General features: G+C 47.9%; 1 protein-coding gene across 1 annotated transcript in view; it reads right to left on the bottom strand.

The window, feature by feature from the left end:
- Positions 1 to 1,193: 1,193 nt before the first annotated feature.
- The window catches only part of LOC310884554 (uncharacterized protein), a 465,563-nt gene continuing 458,190 nt past the window's right edge, over positions 1,194 to 8,566 (bottom strand). Inside the window, exons 21-23 of the mRNA XM_083806495.1 lie at positions 5,886 to 8,499; positions 2,995 to 3,170; positions 1,194 to 1,629 (exon numbers count right to left, since the gene is read on the bottom strand). The gene's annotated coding sequence lies outside the window, so the exon portion shown is untranslated. The remainder of the gene's footprint in view (positions 1,630 to 2,994; positions 3,171 to 5,885; positions 8,500 to 8,566) is intronic.

The following is an 8,566-nucleotide window of genomic DNA, read 5'->3' as shown; positions in this document are numbered from 1 at the left end:
GGGACAGACTCCCACATGAAGCAGCAGCACCACGCTCCTCCCTGTTGACTGCCAGGCAGCTGGGAGGTGTACAAGGACTCACTCCTGCACCCTCACCCGGCTGCAGAGGTCACCAGCCCATCGGCTCATGGGTCCAACCTCCTCAGCACCCCAGCCCTCTGCCCAATAGGGCACTCTCTAAGTCACTCTCGTCAAAACGAGCCAGACAACCAACGTGCGGCTATCTATTCTAAGCTCTTTGCAACCAAAACAGGTGAGGGTGGGTTTTTGCCAGCAGCAGAGATGGCAGTGAGCAGCTGGGAGCAATCATCTCCAAACCAAGCACAGCTGGAGGCAGGAGGCTGTTAAGGAGACCCAGGCACAGGGAAAAGGATGTACCTTCCTTCTGTAGGCAGCAAATATCAGCCACTCAAAGTATCTGCAGTGGAGGGGCCTGTGGGTTACATCTGTGCCCCAGGCAAGACACCAGCCCTCAGCGTGAGTGCAGAGGGCACAAATGTGGGCTGGAGACCCCCAGAGTGCTGCAGTTTACTGGCTGAAGATCCACGGCTGGATCAGCCCCGTTATACATCCCTATCTAAAGCACAGGGTCTCCTCCTATGTAAACATTTTCTTGGGGAATCCAGAAGCCAGCTGTCCACTCAGATGGTGCCTTTTTAACTTCCAAAGATGAATAGGACTTTTTTATGTCACTATAAAACATTATTTATAGTGGAAAGGGCCTGTGAATGGCGCACGCTGTCACTTCAGTATGTAAATGATGCCAGCTCCGTTCGCTACATCCCATCAATTATTTTCACACACTTTTCTTTGTCTTAATCTGTCAGAGGAAAAGTCACCTTGATGCCTTGAAGCAGTTTTCTTCTACCATTACCTTTGGTGTGGGACGCTACCTGGAGGCCCAGCAGGGGGAAGAACATGGCATTTCCAGTGAATGGGGAGAACCAGTCCCAGTGGCCCTTGGACCTCCACCAACACTTGAGAAGAAAAACTGCCTCACATGAAAAACTGCATGCTACAGGGCTTCTTCAAGGCCATAGGCCCTAAAAGCCAGCCCTGACCTCAGGGAAAGGGTAGAATGGCAGTGTTGACATGAGCGTGGTAAGGAGCACTAGGCCCTCAGCATCACCCATTACGGTCTCTCTCAAAACAGAATTTCAAAACAGAAATTTGCCTTAGCTCACCTTATCCAAGGCAGTTGAGTGCTGCTGGCTTCCACCCTCATGTCTATTTTAATCCAGGCTCCACTCTCGCTTTCTATTACTTGTCATAAACCGTGTTGGATTGCTCACTTCCCACACTTGTTTTGGGTGTCTGTCTCCCATTCCCACTTGGCACCAGTGGATCATCTCCAGTTAGACCCTCAGCTGGTGTAAACCAACTTTCTTGGAGTGGGATAGGCATATAGCAGTTATGGATCTGACCCTGTTACCTGTCCCTCAGAAAGCACTTCACAGAGGTTCAATAAAAACTTGCAGAGCTTTTGGAAGTGGAGAATTCCCATTACTCTCCCCCGTTGTTATGAGCAGGGCACATTTCCTCAGACGACACAGCCTCATCCACCACTTTCCCCCAGCCAGCACGATGTGCAGGCAGCAGCATCCGGGCTCCAGGTGCTCCGTCTCCCTTCTGATGCAGAGATTGGAAAAAAAATAAAAACAAAAAAAATCAAACCCATAAATCACAAAGCTAGCAAATGAAAATAAATACACTTAACAATATTTCCATGCCGCTTTTTATTATTATTATTTATAATGGTATTACAGAATTTTGTAAAATTAAAGTAAATGTCAAGCAGAATGTAATAATTTTCCTTGGGGTTTGGCACATTTGTGTGCCTGACAGTTTCACATTTTTCTTTATATCCGTGAAGACAGGAGCCTGACAGGGCTATATTTTGTTACCCACTTTGTTCAATTTTGTCATAAATTGGAGCGAACAAAACAGTGAAAATACAGACACCAAATTAATCAAAGAAATTACATTTTAAAGCACCTCTCATACAAACACGTATGAAATAATCACACCGTGCCAGGAAAGCGCGGGAAGAAAACCAACATTTCCCCCCCAACACTCACGGCTTGCCTGCAGCAAGGCAGGGGCCTCACCCCAGAGCCACGAGTGTTACGCACTGAGATGTTGCTCCTCAGCTGCTCCTGCCTGGCTCTCCCTCTGCCTTGCAGAGCCCCGGGTGAATTTCTCCCCCATGCATTTCCCTACCTGCCTCTGGAGCTTATACAAACTTCTGCTGTTCACATTGCAGGCCAACGAGCTGCACGCTTGGTGGGTGCCTCATGTGCACCAGCTAATTTTGGGTGCCAGGGTGCATTGCCATGCCATGACCTTTTGATGGGTTGTGCTGAAGTCTGCACCTCCATCCTCTGACTCGTGCTGCTGCCAGCACCATCTGCAAACAGCCTCAGCACCCCAATGCTGTGCCCTCATCCTGGGGCCACTCGGTAGAAGCACGGTACTGTTGCTGCTGTTTAATGGGACACATTTGCTGCGGCACAGGAAGAAGCACCATGCATAAAGAATTGCAGTTTCCATGAGAATGGCAAGGAGAAACGCAAAGCGAGTGGTAGGGCTATCCCCAGGCCAATCCTTTCTGCCTGAGTAAATTCGATTTGAATTCCTCTTGAAACACCAGCTCTGCAGCACTTGGACTGTATTGAAAAGGTCACTGGAGGCAATGTCAGACATACTCTCCAGCTGCACTACAAGTGCTCTGATAAAGATTCATAACAACATATTCCTGCAGTTGGAAATCCAAAGTGACTCTCCAAGGTATCCTCTCCACTTCCATGGCAGCAGCAGGCTATTTCCTTAGTTCCCTGTTACGCCTGCGTTAGTGCTTCTTCTCCCTGCCACCCGAGCTCTGGCTTGGAACCATTTCTTGGAGCTTGTCAGAAGTGGTGAGGATGGTTTGTGGGGTCTTGCAAAGCTGAAATGCATCTCAGCCAGTTGAAAGAGCCGCCTCAGGATCTCACTTACCTTCTTCTTACCTTGTCTAGGCTCCAGAGGGCTGTTCAAATGTAACAGGCCAGCAGCACTGCATAGTGGCTGAATCAGCTGTCCCCTCAGATTGGGCATACCACCAGCAGTGTCCAAAAACCACCTCTGACATGAGCAGAAGTCTTGTTATCTTCTGCTAGAACTACACTTAAGACCTGAAACATAAAACATTCCCGTTACTCTCCAACTGCTCATTTCACCCTGCAACCCCATGGCACAAACCCATGCATTTTCCCCTTCTCCAGCTAAGGACGGGTCCTTTGCTGCTCACCCTGCTGGAGGCAGGCAGCAGCCTCTGCCCTGGGCTGTGTCCGCTCGCCCACCCCGTGCGGCAGGGGAGCACAGCACCATGCAAAGCATGGAGCAGCCGAGGCCTCCTGGCGAGCTGCCACATTCCCTCGCAAATGTGGCAGCAGTTCAGTGGGAGATTAAGGGATTCTTCTACCCAGCTACATACGCCCATCAATATATGGCAAAAATGCATTTTAAGCTTATTTGTGTATTCGTTGCTAAATACCATAATGGTTTCCAGCTGTATAGCAGGAGGGCCCATTCACTGAAATTTTACTGTTGATTTTATTTCATCGTGGGTTGCGTTTTTTTTGCCTTTGTTATTGTATTATAAACGTATTTCCTCCCATTTTGCTTGGTGCCTGTGGAATACTTGCCTGACTTCTCCTGTCACACCTGTTTTCTATTATTTGTCATTCATTATTTTAATTCCCCATCTATTGTGCAGAATCTGAAAATCGCCTGATAAACCACATCCTTTACTAAAGAAAAAAAAAAAAAAGCCCACGAGAAGGTTCTAATAGGTGAAATTTGTATTTTTCCACATGGTGCAAAATGAAAGCGTCCGGTGAATAACCCCTGATTGTCAGGTGTTCACATTCCCAGCGTCTAAGCCAGGGGATAATTAGCAGACAAACGAAGGTTTACAGTTCTGCAAATATCTCAGAAAGACCATTTGGCTGCTTGATCAGTGGAAGGATATTTTTAAAACTGCCATTTGAGACTCAGCTGTATGGCTAATTAAATGAGAATTTCATAAAAATAATCTGAAAAAAAGTCTGTTAATTGGAGAACGATAACGAACAGACTTGCTAAACAGAGGCATAAACGTCAAACAATTGAAGAGGGATAATAAAGTGCCACGTTATCGTGTAATGCCAGGCAGCTTTCCTACTTCTGTTTGAAGTTTTAACTTTTAGCCATTTTTTTTTTTTATGAATGGCATCCAAAAATGTGCTTTGCAATCGTAATTTCCAGAGCTTGAATTCGGCGCTAGCAATACTTGGCTAACAGTGACTGTCGCATTCATGGCCCCCTCGCGCTGGGGCTCCTCGTGTTCTGTTAACAGCTTTTGTGTTCTGCAATGAACATGATGGGGGAAATGCATTAATATTGTATGGGTGTTATTCAAGCAGGATAGTGGTGTTATTGAATTAGCGATTCTTTGTAATAATAATGACTTCCAGTGCTATATTGTACAGTAAAATACACAGAGTCAGGAAGGAACTCACAAGCCTGATGGAAGGCTCAAATACAGTTTTGTTAGTGCCACCCAGCAGTTGGTTCTCATGCTCTGCAAGCACACAGGAGCCTCGTGCTGCACCTTCATACCCCTCAGCTTCTCAGATCAGGGCTGATCATGCACAGGCAGGGGCAGACTCAGTCTGTACAGGTCTGCTGGGAGCATTGACGGGATGCTCATCCTTGGCCATCGCACACCGGGATGAAGGTACCATCCTAATCTGTGTCTTGACCCTGTGCTAGCAAAAGGCTGTGACTTCTGACCTCTGCTCTGCCTTGCTCCTTCCCTGTCCCTTGGCACCATGTTGCAGGCACCCAGTGGATGGCACAGAGTTCCATGGAGAAGTTTGCAGGAAAACCTCCACGCACGTTACACCAACAGGGAGTTCTGCAACTCCGGCTGCCTCCCGCAACGTGAAATTCACCATGCTGCCTTCGCCCTGGTGCAGCCCAAACTGAGCCAGAACACGAAGCACAGACACAAAGCACCTCTTGGGTATGCCACATCCCTTCTGTGGAGGGGGAAAAAAAAAAAAAAGCAACTTTGTGAAACCCCAGTGTAATGAGAATTGACTGCCCTCCATGAGAAATATCGATTAATTACTCTGCAGTGGAAAAAAGGCAACTGTGATGATACACATTTTCCAACTGCAGCACAAACAATTGCTTCTGAGGCAGAGAGAGCCTGGGCTGAGAAATCTTGTGAAATGAAGTCATCTCCAGGATGGAGACAGCAGCCAGGTTTACTGGAGTGCAGAAAAACAGCATGAGAAATTTTGGCCAAAGAGACTTTCTTCTAACAGTGTTTGCAGCAGGATCATCTCCCATGCTTTTGGCTCAAGCTCAGTTTGGGATTTTTGAGAAGAATTTCTTTATGGAAATGCGTACTTAAGCATCTGCCTTGGTACACAGATCGTGCTTAAATCTGTTGAATCTCAGCAGCCTGAAGTACTCTCTGGGGATGCAGCCCTAAAGTTTCTGGTTGTTGCTGTGCTGGTGGAAGTGCCCTGGCCATGCCAGTCCTGCATCATCTCTCTAATTCACTTACTGACCACAACAGAGCCACTGGCCATGGCAGTCTGAACTGCTCAGGAAATTGAAAAAAAATCACTGGAAAATGGTAATGGTAAAAAGAAAACTCAAATTTGCCACAGCTGGACTGATACCTGCACCACCACAAGAGTGGGCATCCAAAGGCAAACGAAGGAGTCGGCTCCCCATCTGCTCCAGCTGTGCTGCTCCGTGTAAGCTCCACAGGTGCCCCAAGAAGGGAAAGTACCAAAAGATGTCTTCTGCTGACCTGCTGTTCTCATTGACACCTGAAGGACAGGACTTACCGTGGGCCCTTTTTCAGCCATTAAATTTTTTTCCTTGAATTGCATCCAGAGCCTACGCTTAATGCTCAGTCCCTGCTGCGAGAGCCCTGGGCTCGGTTCCTTTCTCTGACACAGGTTTTGGGTGACCTCAGTCGTGTCACTGCATCCCTCACCCACAGCAATTCCCTTTCAGGCAATTGGCTGTAGTGCTGTGAATAGAAATGCATTATAGGTGCTAAAAAGCCTGATAATTGGATAAAAGCCATAACAGTACAGAATATAGATAGAAATAAGATTCCCCCATGCATTCGGGCACCTGGTTCGCTCTCTCCAGGGATGGATTGTGTAGGATTGTGCAGGTGATTTATTGGACAAGCTGATTCTTAGCTGCATTTTCAGTCCCTAGTGCCACAGGTACTGGCTGCTCCTCAGGAAAATGGAATTGCAAGGAATATGCTAAAAATAATACACGTATTTATGTACCACACACACACAAGGCGGGGAGGAAACCTGCATTGCTAATAATTTTAAAAAGTTGTAAATTAATGTTATTACCACATATGTTCAAGCACATTAGCACGCAGGCCCTTGCCTATTAGCACACAAAATGTGCCATGCTTCACGCTCACCCAGGCTGCTGCCAGGCTGGAGAAGCAGAAGCTGGTTGAAGTCTGTCTGTCCGTCCTGCTGTCCTCCTGTCTGGGTGGGTCCACAGTGCCCAGACCCACGGTGCTACAGAAATAGGACCTTCCCTCCCAGTTTCCCCGCTGTCAGGTTTGGAGCTGGATTTGACTAGGCAAGGAGACAACTGGTTCAGCCCTTCTCCAGCACCACGTCCTTCTCCAGGACTGGGGGTCTTGGCCATCAACCCCTGCAAGTAACTCGTGGGACAGGCTATGGCCAGGTCATAGTGAAGTGGGTTAGGATGTGAATTTTTATGACGTTTGTATACCACCAAGAGCTCTACTGTAGGCAGAAACATGTGGGCAGTGCTGGCAGCAACACAAACTCAGTGTGTGCCCAGACCTGCTCTTCCATGAGTGATGGGGCTTCTGAAGCCTGGCTTCTGACACTTCTGCCACTGTTGGGTCCTCTGATGCCTCACAAAAGGCTTACAGGTCTTCTGAAGTCCAGCTCCATGCCCTGGTTTCAAGAAAAATGCTGGTTTAGCCCTATGTGTGAACAACCCGATGCTATCAAAAGCATCTTCACTACCAGTGTCCCTATGTCTGCATCCCAGTCACAGCGTATTTACTAGAATTACGTACTGGGATAAATGCACCTACATACAACTATTGTTAAAGCATGTCCTCCTCTCCACCCCCTGAAAGATCTGTATTTGCATGCTCATTGCAGAACCAGCAAACTCTGAAGCATCTTCTCTTTACACTTGGAAGAGCTTTGAGCTGCCCTCCCTCAGCCCAGCGAGGAAGGGGCTGCAAGGTGAGAGGTCTGCCTTGGACGTGGACAAAACGCAAGGCACCAACTCCTCCTGCCCAGCGCCTGCTCCAGGAAGGGTGCCCTCTGAGAGCCCTGCCTGCCTGAGGCCGGGGAGCTGTGACCAGGAACCAAGCGGGCTCTGGTACATCGACCAGTCACTCCAGTAGAAGTGAGATCCTAACTGGGCTGGTTCAGAGGGGCAGGGATGGGTCTGATGTGACCAACTGGAGCATGAGAGCAAAGGTGCTGAATGAGCTGTCAAAGACTTTCCTAGCCCAGGGCAAGAACAACGGGCAGGGACGGATGAGAGCTTATTTACAGTACTGTATGCCCAATATTTTCCTTTCTATAGTCTGCTGCACTCAGGCAGCTTTTTTTTTTTTTTTTTAAGTGGTGCACGGTGATTCCAGGCACAGGCACAAACCACATCAGCAATTAATTGGATTTGTGGGCCTAACTTCCACGCGCCCCTTTGAAACGTTCCCTCAGGAGATCATAAAAGACTGGGACTGAGCAAAGTAGTAAGAGGAAGGTATAATGTGAAGAGGACCCCTTTGTTAATCCTGTTCTGCCTATCTTTCATTATCACACCTTATTATGACATCCTATAGATTTGCTGCTTCGGCTCTGCTGGTGAGAGGCAAATGATGTCTTAATGAATGATGGTGCCTCGAGCTGATAACGGACTGCCCCTCTCTCCACTGAAAAGAGATTGTGTTAGGCACAGTATGTCCAACTGCACTTAACATAATTGGATGAAACTTGTAATAGTTTGTTCACTCCAGGTGGGTACAAAAGTCACGGCAAAAAATCCCAATGATAAAATATCAATTGCTGTCTCTTGCTTAAGGGTGTAATTGTGGTTAATGGCACTTGCAGAGCAGCGCATCTAGGATGGCAGATAACGTGAGGAAGGACTCACCCTGGCAGCCAAAGCACAACGTAGAGGCATCTTCAGCATAAAGCCACCAAGGCAGCAAGCTGACCTGGGGCCAGAGCAGGTGGTGTGTGTCAAGACACTGAAATTACACTGCAGATGGTCTGGGCTACGCAGCATTTACCTTTCCTGTGCTTAGAGGATACCCAGTCCTGGTGCATTCCTCCTCCTGCTGCTCCCACGCACAAACCACCCAGGAGGACAGCGACGTTGGTGCCCGCACCAGCTGGGTGCTTTTCATCCCACCTGCCTCAGCCACTGCATTTTAGAACATTTTCTCAAAGCCATTACTTTTATCCTCTGAATGATTACTTCATTTAGCACA

This window comes from Anser anser (assembly GCF_964211835.1).
Source record: "Anser anser genome assembly, chromosome: 20".
Lineage (NCBI taxonomy): Eukaryota > Metazoa > Chordata > Aves > Anseriformes > Anatidae > Anser > Anser anser.
This window is presented reverse-complemented; position numbering and strand designations above follow the sequence as displayed.